This window comes from Populus alba, chromosome 6 (genome assembly GCF_005239225.2).
Source record: "Populus alba chromosome 6, ASM523922v2, whole genome shotgun sequence".
Classification (NCBI taxonomy): Eukaryota; Viridiplantae; Streptophyta; class Magnoliopsida; order Malpighiales; family Salicaceae; genus Populus; species Populus alba.
The window spans coordinates 24728330-24746420 of NC_133289.1; the positions used below are offsets into that span (position 1 = coordinate 24728330).

An 18091-nucleotide genomic window follows, 5' to 3' on the forward strand; every position below is an offset into this window, starting at 1 on the left:
GATTGAAGGCGCACTAACCATGGTCTCCCACCCGTTCTGCCCCTATAAATATAGAAGAGAACCCGAAGGGAGGAGAGGAGAGGAGACCGAAGAGAGAGAGGAGACCGAAGGGGAGAGAGGATCGGGAGAGAGAGGAGAAAGAGAGGAGAGAGAGAGAAGAGCGAACCGAACACTTGGAAACAGCCGCAGCGCCGCCGCCCGGAGCCACCGTGCACGAGCCACACCACCGCCAGCGACCACCTCCTCCACGCCAGGTACATTTTCTTCCCCCCATTTTTGTGTCTTCTGCAGGTTTGCCTCCTGCATGCATTCTGCATGCAGGAGGCGGGGGAAGAAAATTAATTCTTCCCCCGCTGGGCCTGGGGCTGCTGGGCCAGCCCGATGCTGGCCCAGCCTTGCAAGTCTGGGCCGGTCTTGGCCCAGACCGTAGGAGTTTTTCGGGCCGAGATCGGCCCACGTTTGTTTCTCGGGCCGAGATCGGCCCAATGTCATTCGGGCCGAGATCGGCCCGTCTCTTTTTTGAGGCTGAGCCTGGCCCATTCATTTGGGCCGGCCCAGCCCTATAATATATTATATATTATTATAAATTATAATATATATGTGTATATGTTATATATATATATATATAAAATATTTATAAAAAATCTGAAAAATCTAAAAAAAAATGTTGTTACTTTCCTTTCATATATATATATTTTTTAAGGGGTTTTGTTTTTTTTTTTATATTGTGGAGGTATAAAATCAGTATTCGAAATATCTGATTTTAGTCGAGACACCTGAAATTTTCAAAGATAAATTTTTTTTTTTGCTTTCAAAAAAAATTCTAAAAATTCCTTAAAAATATTATTGATTTTTTTGTACATCTTTTTAAAAATGACTTAATATTAGTTTGTATTTTTATGCTGTGGAGATACAAATTCAGTATATTAAAAATACCCGATTTCGTAAAAAAAAAATAATATTTTCTTGCGTGTTGCATACGGCCAATACACTAACATGTTTTGAATGTTCTTTTTATATATAAAAAAAAATATTGGAAGTTTTTTTGAAAATATGTTTTCGCATGGATTTCTTAAACACAAATCATTTTCTTGCATTTGTGGATTTTACAACCTGTTTGTAAAACTCCAAAGGGTATTGGCCAATATTCCAAAAACTATAAAAATCTTATTTTGGGAGGAGAAGTTGTGGTTATTGTTCACCGCTAATGTTTGGATGAAGAAATCCTTAAAAGGACGAACATCCAAAATATTATCGGGAGTAATAAATCAACGCACATGTTTGAAAGAAGCTTTGGTTGCGATCGAGAACATTTCAAAAATTAAATTTTTTTTCTCCACGGTTTACGAGTCGTGAAAAGTAATTGTTTTTTTAAGAATTGTGAAATTTTCTTCGTTTTTTTTATTCTCTTTTCCTTGCGATTTACGAGTTGACGGGATTAGAAAACACCAACACCATAGACTATAGAGCAAACCAAACACCAAGCAGCTTACCTCAGGTAGGGCGTATTAGGGGTGCTAGTACCTTCCCTTTACGCAACCAGTCCCTTGCCTTAGAATCTCTGAAAGACCAGTTAGGGTTCCTAGTGACCAAATACTAGGTGGCGACTCCAAAAGAACCAAATCATCAGAACACTACGAAAATCGCCAACCGATGTCGTGCCTTCTTTAATTTATAAATTTTTGTGGGGGGTGTGACACTTACTATCAGAGACTCAAACTTTTAAGAAAAGGAGAACTCCATGAAGAAAAGGGGACCTATACTTCTCAGGTAAGTATACATGCATATTGATCATGATGCATTTCTTTCATTTTCGACAGGTCGGTGTCTCATCGTCACCCCTTTTTGAGTGGGCTCTTGAGTCCTCATCATTTCGATAGTGTGCTTGCTAGCCCTATCTACCTCTCTTTTTTAGTGTGCCTTCGAGCCCTAACCCTCTTAGGTAGTGTGTTTTCCAACCCTGCCTCTTTTTGAGAGCTCCTTTGAGCCCTCACCCCTTGGGTAATGTGTTTTCTAACCATACCTCTTTTTAAGTGCGCCTTAAGGTCATCAACTAGCTTAGGTAGTGTGTTTTCCAACCTTGCCTCCTTTTGAGAGCTCCTTCGAGCCCTTACCCCTTGGGTAGTGTGTTTTCTAACCCTACCTCTTTATTTTAGTGTGCCTTCGAGCCCTAACCTTTTAGGTAGTGTGTTTTCCAACCCTGCCTCCTTTTGAGAGCTCCTTTGAGCCCTCACCCCTTGGGTAATGTGTTTTCTAACCATACCTCCTTTTAAGTGCGCCTTAGGGCCATCACATCTTTGGTAGTGTGTTTTCTGACCCTACCTTTCCTTTTGAGTGCGCTTTAGAGCCTTCAACCACTTTAGGTAGTGCGTTTTCCAACCCTATCTCCTTTTAAGTGCGCCTTAGGGCCATCAACGACTTTAGGTAGTGCATTTTCCAACCCTATCTCCTTTTCGAATGCACCTTTGAGCCCTCGATCACCTTATAGGTAGTGCGTTTCCCAACCTTACCTCCTTTCAAGTGCTTTAGAGCCCTCGACCATCTTAGGTAGTGTGTTTTCTGATCCTACCTTCCCTTTTGAGTACGCCTTAGAGCCTTTGACATCTTAGGTAGCGTGTTTTCTGACCCTACCTCCTCTTTTTTTAGTGCGCTTTAGAGCCCCCAACCATCTTAGGTAGTGTGTTTTCTGACCCTACCTCCTCTTTTTTAGTGCGCTTTAGAGCCCCCAACCATCTTAGGTAGTGTGTTTTCTCACCCTACCTCCTTTTTTAGTTGCGCCTTAGAGCCTTCAACCACTTTAGGTAGTGCGTTTTCTAACCTTACCTCCTTTAGAATGCTCCTTTAAGCCCTCACCACTTTAGGTAGTGCGTTTTCAAACTTTACCTCCTTTCGAGTGCACTCTTCAACCCTCGCTCCCCATCGAGTCCTATCATGCCGTCCCTTTCAGACATTTTTGCTTTTTCGCCCGGGTAGGTCACTCATTATAATTGGACCTCTTTCAAAATTCTTTTCATCTTCCATTTTGGGCCGGTTGCCCATAACAATAAAACCACTTTGAAAAATCTCTGTATTTTTCACTATTTTGAGAAGTCCTTGCATTTCTCCCCATCTTCAAACTTTTTCCATTTGGGCCCGTTGCCCATAACAATGAAACCATTTTTGAGAAATCATTGCATTTCTCCTCACTTTCAAACTTTTTCCATTTGGGCCGGTTGCCCATAACAATAAAACCATTTTTAAGAAATCTTTGCATTTCTCATCACCTCCAAAAATTTTCACCATTTTGAGAAATCTTCGCATTTCTCATCACTTTGAAAAATCTCTGCATTTTTCACCTATTTGAAAAAATCTTTGTATTTTTCAAAACCTTTCATCTGGGCAGGTCGCCCATTACAATAAGACCACTTTGAAAAATCTTTGCATCTTTCACCGCTTTGAGAAATCTTCGCATTTCTCACCACTTTGAAAAATCTTTGCATTTTTCACCACTTTGAAAAATCTCTGTATTTTTCACCATTTTTGAGAAATCTTCGCATTTCTCACCACTTCGAAAAATCTCTGTATTTTTCACCACTTTAAAACATCTTCGTGTTTTTCTCCTAGGTAGGTCACCCATGACAATTCGAGCATTTCAAAATCTTTGAATTTAAAAAAAAAAAAAAAATCTTCCAATTTTTACTCTAATTGCGCTTTTTAGCCCTCAAGAGGATTCATCATTCCTCAACAAGATGAGTCAATCATATCTCATCTTTTTTTCTTCTTTACAACGCTTACTATCTAAAGTCTCCTACGAGACTTTCTATCATAAGCATTGTAAAGAGGGGGGCAACTGTCATAACCCAATTCTGGGTCATTCCCCAAATTTTCAAAATAAAAACCAAAAAATAAAATAAAGGCTGACAATGTGGAGAAAGTTGATAAAAAAGGACTGAAAAAATAGGCAAAAATCGAAGGACAAATTAAATGCAAATTTGAAGGTCAAATTAAAGGATCATTGGATGAATTTGCATAAAAATTAAGTCCAATGACATAATTAAATTTTTAATGGGCCAATTTGATTTAATCATGGGCCAAATTAAATTTTAATTATGTTTAAGAATTAATTTAGGTCCAATTGAAGGATTTAATTAAGTGCAAGGACTTAATTATACTTTAAATGGGTCAAATTAATTTGGGGGCTTAATTGGTGAAAAATTAAGTTTGGGAGCTTAATTTGGACTGAATTGAAAAGATTGAAATTTTAAGACCAAATTTAATTTTTACCAAGTGAATTGAACATAAAAATTAAGGGACCAATTTGGAAGCTCGAAAAAATATTTTGCCTATAAATAGCAGCTTTTAACTCAAAGCTAGGGAGGAGTCATTTTGTAAAGAGAGGTAATTTTGACACTTTCAAAAGAGAAAAACACAGCAACCCTAACCCTGAAAAAAACTCTTTCCTTCACACCAGCCGCCCCCCGCTGGTTTTTATTTTTGGGGCTCCCTGAGCCGCTCCCGGATGAGATTTTTCTTCTTCTCCAACACACTAACCCTCCCCGTTGACCTGTGATTTTTTCTCCTGAAACAGCCCCCTATGCTTTGACAAAGCAAGCCCCCAGCCATCTCTTTTCCCTCATACCATCGGAGCCAGCTAACAAGAAAAAAGGGCTGCTGTCCCCACCTTTGCTGGATTTTTTTGTTAGCCTTCCTCTCCACCGAAGCCCCTCTCCTTCATCTGCCTCACTCTCCTTTCAGCCGATTTTCACCGCTAGTGAGACCACAGACACTCCCTCTCACGGTCATCAATATACAGCCGCTCCCCCCTTTCCTGAAAAGAAACAAACCCGGCCATTTCAGAGCCATCAAGACCCTCTCGCTCTCAGCCAAGAAGCCCCTAGCCCTTGATGAAAAACGAGAGAAACCCCTGGCTGAAGGGGGTTTTGATTTTCGGTTTCTTCTCCCTTCAGCCGGGCGGATCTTCTGCTCCCTTCAACAGAAAACAAAAGGGAAGCCCCCATTGATGCCCTCATTTTTCCTGCTCCCAGCAGCCGGTTTTCACTGCTTCCCTATAACCAAGACAGCCCCTCTCCATCTTCCCTACAAGAAATGAGAGAAAAACCCAACTCCCAATCAACAAAAGCCAGCCGGCGGCCCTCGGCCTTAAAAAAAAGAATACCCTATTGATCCATCTCTTCCTGACATAAAGAACAACATCTATGCAACTGATGAGTTCCGCATGTTCTCTTTTAAGGTTCGCCCATGTTCTCGTGCATACTCCCATGACTGGACTGAATGTCCATTTGTTCACCCAGGAGAGAATGCATGCAGAAGAGATCCACGAAAGTTCCACTACAGCTGTGTGCCCTGCCCTGATTTTCATAAACATGCCTGTAGGCGTGGGGACATTTGTGAATATGCACATGGGGTTTTTGAGTGTTGGCTCCACCCAGCTCAATATCAAACTCGGCTTTGCAAAGATGGCACAAGCTGCAACCGACAAGTCTGCTTTTTTGCCCACACGCCTGAGGAGCTCCGACCCTTGTATGTTTCTACAGGATCTGCTATCCCTTCACCTCGATCATCTCAATCTGCAGCTAGTGTTATGGACATTGCTACTGCTCTGACTCTTTTGCCTGGTTCCCCATCATCAGTCACTGCAATGTCCCCTGCCCCATTCAACAGACCCAGCTCACTGCCTCCAGCCGTCTTCTTCATCTCCTTCCAACCGCCCAATAGTTCCCTTCTCCTCCGATCTCCATGCCCGGCCACAGATCCACCAACTGCCAGATCTAGCACCGGAGGAGGAGAGAAAACAGAAATGAGCAGATCCAAAACGGGTAGAAGAAAAAATTTTAAAAAACAGATCTGAAACAAAAAAACTAAAATCAACTGCTTTGTTTGTGTTTTTTTGTGTCTTTGCAGGTGACCGGACCCTCACCGCCGACAGAAAATTGAAGAGGAGAAGAAGCCGCTCCAGGCGCCTCTGTTTTTCAGGTTTTCCAGCGGCGGCGCGTGAACCGGTGGCGTGTGGGAAGACGCGCCGCCACTGTTCCCAGCACTGTTCCGGTGGTGCAGAAGGGCTTCCCTGCAATTTTTGGAGTTTTAAGGACTATTTTGTAATCTTATTGCAATGATGATATAAAACCTTGATAAACATGCACTTTTAAGTACTAATCACACCCCCCAACTAGCTTATTACTAGTCCCTAGTAATCAAAGCGTTAAAATAGAGAAACAATTTGCAAGTTCCACAAAGCAAGACATTCATCATTCAACTTCCATTAATCTATCCAGATAAACAAACTCTCATTAAATTTATATTCCTGCTCATACTTCTTAAACAAGATATTAATAAACCTTCTTTTTGTGTGCTCAATAAAAACATAGATGATGGGGCTTTTGTTGGAAGAAAACAATATTATGTTCAAATGTTTAAGGTGAACTTCCTTGGGTTGGGATTTTTTTTTCTTTTTATTTATATACACATACAACTTAAAACACAATGTATCTTTAACCCATGTAACAAGTTTTAGGCTAATGACTCCAGACCAGTTGGTCTTAGGGCATTAGGTGTTGAGACACCCCTACGATCTTAACAACTCGGGTTGCAGATACTGATACGTAGATAGTGCAATGTTTGATTCCCTTAAGCTTTTCTCCTTAACCCATGTAACAAGCTTTGGGCCAATAGCTCCCAAGTCAGTTGAATTTAGGGTATTAGGTGTTAAAACACCCCTTCGGGCTTAATTGCTTAGGTTAGGGAGGCTACAAAACCAAACTTATCCACGTTTTATTATCATCAATACTATCATTGTTTATTTTATTTTATTTTTATTTTTTTGCAAATTATATACCATCCCTTTCCCTTAGTTGTTACCTTCAACAAAAGAACATAATTAATGTAATAATCCAATGTGCAACCCACAATCATATGTTAAAGTGTGTGTGTGAAAATGAAGGTTTAATAATACTTGTTAAATGAGTATATGAGCATAATCAAGTGATAACAATGTGAGAGTTTGTAAGCCTGAATATTTCAAGAAGTATTATGATAGACCTTGGTAATGAAACTTACTAAGATGCGTCTCTAGAGTCAATAAAATTGATTCCATACTCTGCCATCCTAATAACAATTTTGTCAAATGGTTTTAATAATAGCAAAAACAGTTAGCAAGTTATTTTTTTTCTTATTTTTTTATTATTTTTTTTAAGTACTACCCTCTCCCCCCAACCAAAACGAGACATTGTCCTCAATGTCCTAAGGTAGAAAGATAGAGTATAGAAGACATCACCTGAAACAACGCATAATGACAAACCTAAAATACACTTAAACAAACATAAGAAGTAACAAAACAAAATAATATGCTATTAATAAAACCAAAAGACATAAGGTTTCACGGATGAAGGCTCAAATCTAATCTAAGCTTTTTACGGCTTTCCTTAGTTGACCAATCTAGGCGACTCATGCAGGGATCAATGATAGGGATGAAAGATTGTAGTTGGTCAATCAATTGTTCAGCAGCAGCAGCAGAGATTATGATTTGTCGTGCCGAAGATGTTAGAAATTCCTGTTCCACAGCTTGATCAAGGAAAGACAACAATTTATCATAAAAACCATTAACATTTAACAAACCTATAGGTTTATGGTGAATGTACAGTTGGGCCCAAGATGAAATATGAAAGATCTCTTCCAATGTGCCCAGACCACCTAGTAAGGCAATGAAGGCATCAGCATGGTTAAACATGGTATTCAGTCGGTCAGATATTGTTGGGACCTGTAGTTCCTCTCCAATTGTTTTTCCAATGATGTCCCCATTTGCTAAAGCTTTGGGGACAACCCCCAAAACTTGACTGCCTCCTAAAAATGCAGCCATTGACACTAAATGCAGCCATTGACACCTCCCATTAACCTAAGGCTGCCTCCCCCATACACTAAATGAATCTTTCTCTCAGCTAGTACCCGACCAAGATGATTTGCTGATTCTAAAAACTCTTTTTCTTTCCCAGAACTGGATCCACCGAAAACACAAATATTTCTTATATGATGACTTGAGGAACCTGCCATTTCTACACACTTCTATATTTGATGAATGTATGGGATGAGTAGAAATGAAGGGAAGGAAGAGAAGAATTTATAGATGAAAAAGTGAAAATGCAATCATACCACCTATATGTAGGCCAGCTGTAGTCTCACAAACTCTCTCTCTCTCTCTCTTTATTAATTATTTATTTTTGAAAAAGCATGTATGTACAAGTAGTTGTGATTGTGGCTCACATCTTCCCTTGGTTTTAAGTCCAAGAATGGCTTAAACGCCCTCTATGGGTCGGGGATAGGCTTCCCATCCAGTTTTCTTAAAAACTAGCAAACAGGGTCTTTTTTAGTCAGATTCCCAAGACTAAGTCGATCATGTTCTTTATGGAATTGTGGCCATAAATCATGAATTACACGATGCACATCTCCACTAGGATGCGTCTCAAGGGTCAACAAAAGATTATCTAAAGACCCCTTACTCAGGCCATCCTTAATGAATTGTATCTTATCTTCACGGTTTACAAATACCATTCCTAAAGAACGACATGTTGCATTACAAGTCCATCTGGCACATCTGTGACAAACTTTCAGTCGTTTTTTACGACGTTTCTTTGCAAAAGTGCTTTTACCTGTTCCAGGCATGTGTGAAATGAAAGAATTGGAGGACTCACCTGATAAGCGGACCTTTGCTTCAATTAGCTAGCAAATATCTTCAGGAATTTCATGATTCATTAATAACCTCAATCTTGCACACCTAGCACGGTAAATTTTATTAATCGTATTTGGAGGCAAAGCGGGAAAATACCTTTTCAACTTTTCAAGAGTGGTGTCCATTTTCAAAAGAGAATTAGAGAAGAGATTCAAAGAAGGGAAAAAGAGCTTAGAATTGTACAAATATATACAAATATCAGTTATTTAGGAAACTGAAAGAACCGACTTATGTCACGGAGTACCGTTATCCGCCATTTGACCGGGGTGAGAGAGAGACTAGCAAAACAAAAGATACACCAAAGCAAAACACAAAACAATGTGAGAAAAAGAATCAATCTTTATATACAGGATCAATCAATTCAATAGAGTCATTTTCAACTGAAAAATTGTCAAAATAAACTTTCAAACGATGCCCATTTACCTTGAAAACATTGCCATTCTTTGGATTCTCAATATCACAGGCCCCATATGGATACACATGTTTCACAATAAAAGGACCGCTCCATCTTGATCTTAGTTTTCCAGGAAATAAATGGAGTCGAGAATTATAAAGCAAGACTTTTTTACCAACATTGAATGTTTTTCTCAGTATTTTCTTGTCATGAAACTCTTTAATTCTTGCTTTATGAATTTTTGAATTGTCATATGCATCATTTCTTATTTCCTCAAGCTCATTTATTTGCAATTTTCGCAGCTGACTAGCATCATCAAGGCTTGAATTGAAAGCTTTAATAGCCCAATAAGCTTTATGTTCAATTTCCACAGGCAAGTGACAAGGTTTTCCATAGACTAGTCTATAAGGTGACATACCTAATGATGTTTTATAAGCAGTTCGATAAGCCCAAAGTGCATCATTAAGTCTTAAAGACCAGTCTTTCCTATTAGGGTTCACTGTTTTCTCCAAGATTTGTTTGATCTCCCTATTAGCAAGCTCTACTTGTCCACTTGTTTGAGGATGATAAGGGGTGACAACTTTGTGTGTGATTCCATATTTCTTCATTAAAGAAGCAAATGGCTTCTTGCAGAAATGTGTTCCACCATCACTTATTATGGCTCGAGGGATTCCAAATCGACTCAAAATATTGTCTTTCAAAAACTTTATCACTGTTTTGTGATCATTGTTTCGACTTGGAATTGCCTCTATCCATTTTGAAATATAATCTACTGCGACTAATATGTACATGAAACCAAATGATGGAGGAAATGGACCCAAAAAATCTATACCCCAACAGTCAAAGATCTCAATGACAAGAATAGGATATAAAGGCATCATGTGACGTTTTGAAATAGATCTTAATTTTTGATAATTTTCACAAGTCTTGCAGAATGCATGTGAGTCCTTGAACATGGTGGGCCAGTAAAATCCACTTTGCAAGATTTTTGCAGCTGTCTTTTTCGACGAAAAATGACCCCCACATGCCTCAGAATGACAAAATTTAATGACACTACTTACCTCATTGTCAGGAATGCATCTTCGAAATATTTGGTCAGGACAATATTTGAACAAATACGGGTCATCCCAATAAAAGTTCTTCACTTCGTTCAAGAACTTTCTTTTGTCTTGGGTACTCCAATGAGCTGGCAATTGTCCTGAAACAAGAAAATTAACAATATTAGCAAACCAAGGCATCGTAGAAATGGAAAATAAAGATTCATCAGGAAAGTAGTCATCGATTGGTGTGATGTCAGATTTCGAATCTATTGTCAATCTTGACAAATGATCTGCAACAACATTTTCGGTGCCTTTCTTATCTTTGATTGTGATATCAAATTCTTGAAGTAACAAAATCCACCGCACCAATCTAGCCTTAGAATCTTTCTTAGAAACAAGATATTTCAATGCTGCATGATCACTAAAAACAACAACAGGTGAGCCAACAAGATAAGATCTGAATTTATCACAAGCAAATACTACTGCAAGTAATTCTTTTTCAGTGGTGGTGTAATTCATTTGAGCACTATTTAAAGTTTTACTTGCATAGTAAATCACATAAGGTTTCTTATCTTTTCTTCGTCCCAAGACAGCACCCACGGCATAATCACTAGCATCACACATTATTTCAAAAGGTAATGACCAATCAGGAGGTTGAATGACAGGAGCAGAAGTAAGCAAGTTTTTAAGTTTAACAAAGGCTTCCTCACAATGTTCAGTCCATTCAAAAATATTATCCTTTGTTAGAAGGTTACTCAAGGGCTTAGATATTACACTAAAATCTTTGATGAACCTTCTGTAAAAACCAGCATGTCCTAAGAATGATCTAACATCCTTAACAGATTTTGGTGTTGGTAAGTTGGCAATTAACTCGATTTTAGATTTATCAACCTGAATTCCTTTCGATGAAACAATGTGACCAAGTACAATGCCGTTTGTTACCATAAAGTGACATTTTTCCCAATTCAGTACAAGATTCTTCTCTTCACACCTGCTCAAAACCTTTTCTAAGTTAGTCCAAACAATCATCAAAATGAATCACCAAAAACAGAAAAATCATCCATAAAAATCTCAAGAAAACGTTTCAACCATATCACTGAATATGCTAAGCATGCATCTTTGAAAATGTGGCTGGTGCATTACATAATCCAAAAGGCATCCTTCGATATGCAAAAGTACCAATGGACATGTGAAAGTAGTCTTCTCTTTGATCTTCCAATGCAATTTCAATTTGATTGTAACCTGAATAGCCATCTAGAAACAATAAAATTCATGACCTGCAACTCTTTCTAGGATTTGATCCATGAAAGGTAAAGGGAAATGATCTTTTCTAGTCATTGAATTAAGTTTCCTATAGTCAATTGCACATGCGCCAACCAGTAACAGTCCTCGTTGGAATTAACTCATTTTTCTCATTTGTTATCACAGTGACTCCAGACTTTTTGGGTACAAACTTGGGTAGGACTTAACCCATTTGCTATCAGAAATAGGATAAATGATTCCATTATCTAGAAGCTTAATGACTTCATTTTTCACTACTTCTTTCATATTAGGATTAAGCCTTCGTTGCATTTCTCTAGAGGGTTTAGCATTTTCCTCCAAATAAATCCTGTGTGTGCAAATCAAAGGACTAATTCCTTTTATGTCAGCTATGGTCCATCCTAATGCATTTTTGTGCATTTTAGAGTTTGTAATAACTTACCTTCTTGATGTGCATTAAGTTTGGAAGAGATTATTACCGGAAAAGTTTCATTCTCTCCCAAAAATAAGTCTTTGAGATTAAATGGTAACGGCTTCAAATCAGGTTTTGGTGGTTGCACACTTGAAGGTATGGGCTCAATTGATCGTGGTGGCAATTCTTCAATTTTATGGTCTCCAATTGCATGCCTTTGATTCTTCCTGAAAATAGACCATTTGCAAATCATCAGATTTCATCAATCTCAATTTCAATAGAAGTGGTTTGAAATTGATCATGAACTAATTTTTCAATAAAGTCCACTTCCTGTAAATCATTATCATCTCCAGGTTGCTTGTAAATGTTGAAAATATTCATCTCCAATGTCATGTTTCCAAAATGATAGCTTCATCAGTCCATTCCTACAATTAATCAATGTATTAGAAGTGGCAAGAAATGGACGTCCTAAAATGACAAGAATTGAATTACATGCTTCAACAGGTTGCGTGTCCAAGACAATAAAATCCACAGGATAGATGAAATTTATCGACTTGTACTAACACATCCTCAACTATTCCTCTAGGCACTTTTACAGATCTATCAGCAAGTAAAAGAGTTACAGAGGTTGGTTTTAACTCACCTAGATTGAGACTTTGAAAGACTGAATATGGAAGTAAATTCACACTAGCTCCAAGATCAAGTAAGGCTCTTTCAATTTTATGTTCTCCAATAAAGCAAAGAAATTGTAGGACAACCAGGGTCTTTTATATTTCAAAGCATTATTGTTCTAAAGAATGGCACTTACTTGTTCGGCTAAAAAGGCTTTCTTTTTCACATTCAGTTTTCTCTTCACAGTGCATAGATCTTTCAAAAATTTAGCATAGGAAGGAACCTGTTTAATAGCATCCAACAAAGGTATATTGGTCCTTACCTGTTTGAAAGTTTCAAAGATTTCAGAGTTGTGATTGACTTTCCTTTGTTTGGTCATGGCATGAGGAAATGGAAGTGCTGGCGGGGAATCAGCCTTTTTCTTTGCAATATTCAGGTTCAACCCTTCCTTACCCTCAGAGATAGACTCATCATCTTTCTCACAAGGTTCAAGAATAGGTTTTTTCAATAACAGGTTTTTTCAATAACCTTACCACTACGAAGAGTGATGACTGATTTGACTTGATCCATGTGTTGGCTTCCAGAACTACTTGCATTTTCATTGTATAGTCCCTTTGGATTTTGCTGTGGTTGAGAAGGAAACTTACCTTTCTCTTGGAAACTGAGAGCAGATGTTAATTTTGCAAGAGCATCTTTAAAATCTGTCATGCTTTGAGCAAGTTGAGTGTTGATTGTCTCTTGCTTTTCAATGAATGTATGTAATGTTTCCTCAAAATTTCTTCTAGGACATGGAGCATAAGGAGGTGCATATCCATGAGAATTTTGGAAATTATGGTGTGCTTGAAATGGTGGCTGTGAAGTTTGTGCATTGTTGCTATCACTCTTCCAACTGAAATTTGGGTGATTTCTCCAACCAGGGTTATACGTTTGTGAGTATGGGTTATGGTTGGGCCTTTGGAAACTGTTTAAAGCATGGGCTTGTTCATGGAGGCATTCCTTAAAAGAAGGCAAAGTTGGACAATCATTTGTTGAGTGTTCCTTGGTTTCACAGATTTGACACACAATCTCTTGAACAGATTTTAATTGCCCACTCTTTTTCAATTCAAGTGCTTTGACTTTTCTAGCTAAAGATGCAAACTTGGCTTGGAGGTCATGATCTTCCCTAAGGTTGTGCATACCTCCACTAGATGTATGAGGTTGAGTTTTACCTGATGCCTCATAAGTACCTGTGGTGTCCCAATTTTGAGCATTTTCGGCTAGTAAGTCTAGGTACTCCATTGCTTCATTAGGGTCTTTATCTTCAAAGGTTCCATTGCACATCAATTCAACCATTTGCCTATCTCTAGGTGTTAAACCTTCATAAAAATGTGAAACCAATCTCCATATTTCAAAACCATGATGTGGGCAAGTATTAAGCAGATCTCGATACCTATCCCAACATTGGTAAAAATGTTTCTCCCTGGCTTTTGATGAAAGTGATGATTTGTCTTTTGAAAGAGTTTGTTCTGTGAGACGGAAAAAACTTCTTTAAAAATTGTTGTTGCATTTCATCCCAAGCACGAATGGATCCTGGTCTCAAATTTTTGTAGCCATGTTTTAGCTTTATCTTTAATGAAAAAGGAAAAAAACTTTAATCGAATGGTGTTCATGCTACAATTTGAGTGATTATTGGTATTACAGACCTCCTCAAATTCCCTTAAATGCAAGTATGGATTTTCTAGTTCTAAACCATGAAAGAAGGTAGGAGTTGAATAATGCCTGGCTTTGAAATTAAAATGAGATGCATCAGGAGGGAAAACTATGCATGAGGGTGCACTTGTTCTTGTAGGATTCATAGGGTCTCTAAGTGTTCTCATACGGTTATTCTCATTATTCTCATTATGAAGTGATTGATTATCTTCTTCGGCCATATTTTTTTGAAAATGATGAGGATACCCTACATGCGTGCCTGATATAATGCATGATTGTGATAAGAATGCTTTTGTTTATTGGGGATGGATGCAACCTTCTCGTGAATGATTAATAGCCACCACCTCATATACATAGGTTCTCTTGTCACATTGCTTTGTTAGGAAGTATTGCCTTTCGAGTCGTTTGCTTGAAGCATATTCACCAAAACACAGATTTTGCACAAAAGATGGGCAAACACCCTTCTCATTAATGTTTGATAAGTGTAATATTTCCTAAAAAAATACAACTTTATCCACATTCTGTAAGTGAGCCATTAACTTGTTCACAGTGCAATTCAGATTCTTGATTGGTGATAATTTCATAACATCGCTTTTAAGGCAATCTCCTTAGTCAATTGTGACAGTTCTGAATTTTTCCATATTCCATGATGGAAAATTTAGTAGTGGTGGTCATTTTGTTCACAAGTCCTGTAGTTTAAGAAGCATTGGGGTTAGACTTGTTTTAATGCAAAAGATATTATGGAGCATACACCCTAAAGATAGGTTCTAGTTCCTTTATGCGAGACATAGGGTAAGTTTACTACTTGGTCTCTAACAGAGGGTCTCGTGCTGTCCTAGTGATCACCCTCGTAAAGGCAATATGGGGGCTCAGTAGATAGTGAGATGGCACGTATACCAATCACTACCAGTCTAAGCACTCAGCAAAGAGTTGGGTTTACACAAACTTAAACCTTGACTAAAGTCATAAGGCAAGCTGCTAGTCCCCCACCTAACTTAAAGTTTAATATGTGTGCTCTCAAAAAGATAATAATAATAAAAAGTGATGCATGACAGGATGCAATAAAATCTATATCCATATCCAATATACCATGCATGACAAGATGCAAAGATGCATGCTAGAGTATTTAACCATTCATAGCAAAAAGAATGCAAAAACCAATAATACATAGCATAAACAAACAAACTACCAAGCCTAGTCCAAGGGTCCCCAGTGGAGTCGCCATCCTGTCGTACACTCGCGAGAGCTCGACGTCGAGGCGACCCTTCCTGGTAGCAGGGATTGATGTTGGGGTCTTTGTTTTGTGAAAAGGGAGTCGCCACCTAGTATTATGGTCACTAGGAAACCTAACTGGTCTTTCAGAGATTCTAAGGCAAGGGACTAATTGCGTAAAGGGAAGGTTTTAGCACCCCTAGTACGCCCTACCTAAGGTAAGCTGCTTGGTGTTTGGTTTGCCTTGTAATTGCTATGGTGTTGATGTTCTCTAATCCCATCAGTTTCCTAAGATAAGTCTGCTCTGATGAACGAACTTGGGTTCAAAGTCTAAGGGAAGAAACCCTTGGCCAATACGGATCATACCTTTAGATATGTCAGTAGAGTTCCAAAGAGAAACGGTGCAGATCTCTTGAAGTCTATGTTTGATTTGAAACAAATTCAAAATTTATGAATTTGGATACAACTAAGATAGAAATCTAAGGAGATTCAATGTGCTTAAGAGCACATTTTCCCCTTAGTATTCCAAGTGTTCGCAACTCGTAAATCGCAAGAGAAAGAAGAAAAAAAATTTAGAAATCTAAGGAAATTCAAGGGGCTTTAAAAACCCATTTTTGCCCTAATTATAATTGAAGGGACTCTTAAATTGTGGAATCAAAATTTGAAATGTCCCTAATTATAATTGAGGCTTCTTTCAAGGATACGTAATTAAATTGTTCTAAATAAAATTTTTAGGCATAAATTGACCCTTCCGTTAAAATAAAAAACAAGTCGTATTCCTATTAACAATATTTTGGACATTTTACCTTTCATAGGTTATTTGCCCTTGTGTTATTAAGGGATAATGACTTTTGTTGTTCCTAAAAAAATATTTTGATATTTTACCACTTGGGGTTTCTTTATCTAAGTATTAATAGTGACCAATGACGAATTATTCCCAATAATATTTTGAATATTAACCCCTTTTGGGGTTTCTTTATCCAAACATCCGTGGTGAATAATAACGAATTATTCCTAATAATATTTTGGATATTTAACTCCTTTAGGGTTTCTTTATCCAAAACATTAATAATGAATAATAACAAATTATTCCTAGTAATATTTTGGATATTTACCCCTCTTGAGATTTCTTTATCCAAATATTAATAGTGAATGAAGACGAATTCCTAAAAATAAGATTTTTATATTTTTTGGAATATTGGCCAACACCCTTTGGAATTTACAAACATGTTGTTAAAAATCCAAGATGCAAGGAAATAAATTTTTTGTTTTGTGTTTAAGAAATCCATGCGAAAACACACTTTTGAAAGTTTCAAAATATTTGTTTTAAAAAAAAACATGTTAGGGTATTGGCCGTAATGCAACACACTAAAAAAATATTTTTTTATTATATTAAAACACAAACATTAGGGGAACCGGTAGGGGAAAGAACTTTGCCATCACATATATTTCTAACAATGCAAGACTTAAACAATGCGTGTAAAAAAACCAGAGCCGCAGGAACCGGTAGGGGAAAGAACTTTGCCAAATCTCATTAAAAAAAAACTTCGGTCCATAAGTAGCGTGGCCCACTATTTTCAACAGAAAAGAGTAATTTTGTATACACATGAAAATCAAAACTTCGAGACCCCATCCTATAACAGAACCCATGAACCTGCCTCTCCCCTTTTCTTAAACTCAGGCTCTGCCATGTTTGTATCACGCTGAAGGAAACAATCCAAACATCATGCCTTTGCATTAGATATGTTAAATACCATAACTACATGTTAAGCATAAAGAAGATAACAAACATTTGAAGACCAAAGGAGTTACAGTTACAAAGATTCAAACTTTGTAACTGACAGACATGTAACTGACATTGAAGACCAAAGAGTTACAGTTACAAAGATTCAAACTTTGTAACTGTAAGCTTCTTGTTTATGATGGATATTCTACTGCATTGATGAACCTACACTAATCATGATTTCAAAATTGAAATTATATTTGTAATAATATTTCGTAACTAATTACTTTAGAATGTATATATATGTGAGCTTCTGTTGTACTATTATCAATTACAAAGATAAACATATAAAGATTACATTTTCTCTATTCTCTGTTTTATCTTTCTTTCTCTACAGACCCATGGTCTGCTACCAACATCCTTTTCCACATAAAACAAGAATGACAATGTGAACCAAACACCTGCCAAGAGAAACCTCAAATGCAGAGGAACCCCTCTCACGTTTTTCTTTATAGATGAAAACTCAATCTGTGTGAAAAAACCTCCTATACAAATCCCACTCAAGAGACACTAATCAGAGTGGGCGATGGATGATGGAGCCCTTTAAAAAATCACGGTCCCTTGTAAAAACCATAACATAAAAGCATATCTAGCTTTTAATATAAGCAAAAGGAAAACAACTAGTAACCATGGATGGATCGGGGGTAAGCATGCCACCTTTCTTTTAAACAGAACACAACCATCCAGAGCAAAGGAAAGAAAAGATTCTGGAACATGACGAAACACACATGCAAGGGTTGTAGCATAGCAGAAAAAAAAACACAGAGGCTGAAAACTATACCTGCAGATTTTGCTTGCAAACATGGAAAACAAAAACAGTGGGCATGCAGTCCCTCACAACAAAAAAAAAAACAACAAAAACGCAGCTCTTAACGGTAAATAGAAATCTAGACTCAAAGTTCTGGATGTAACAATGAGAAAGCATATAACTTTGTTGCTGATGGAAAATGACGTCCCGAAATAGAAGTAG

The 18091-nt window shown here is 37.7% G+C and overlaps 1 pseudogene; it reads right to left on the reverse strand.

Moving 5' to 3' along the window:
• Positions 1-9052: 9052 nt before the first annotated feature.
• Positions 9053-17029, reverse strand: LOC118058170 (uncharacterized; annotated as a pseudogene).
• Positions 17030-18091: the final 1062 nt, after the last annotated feature.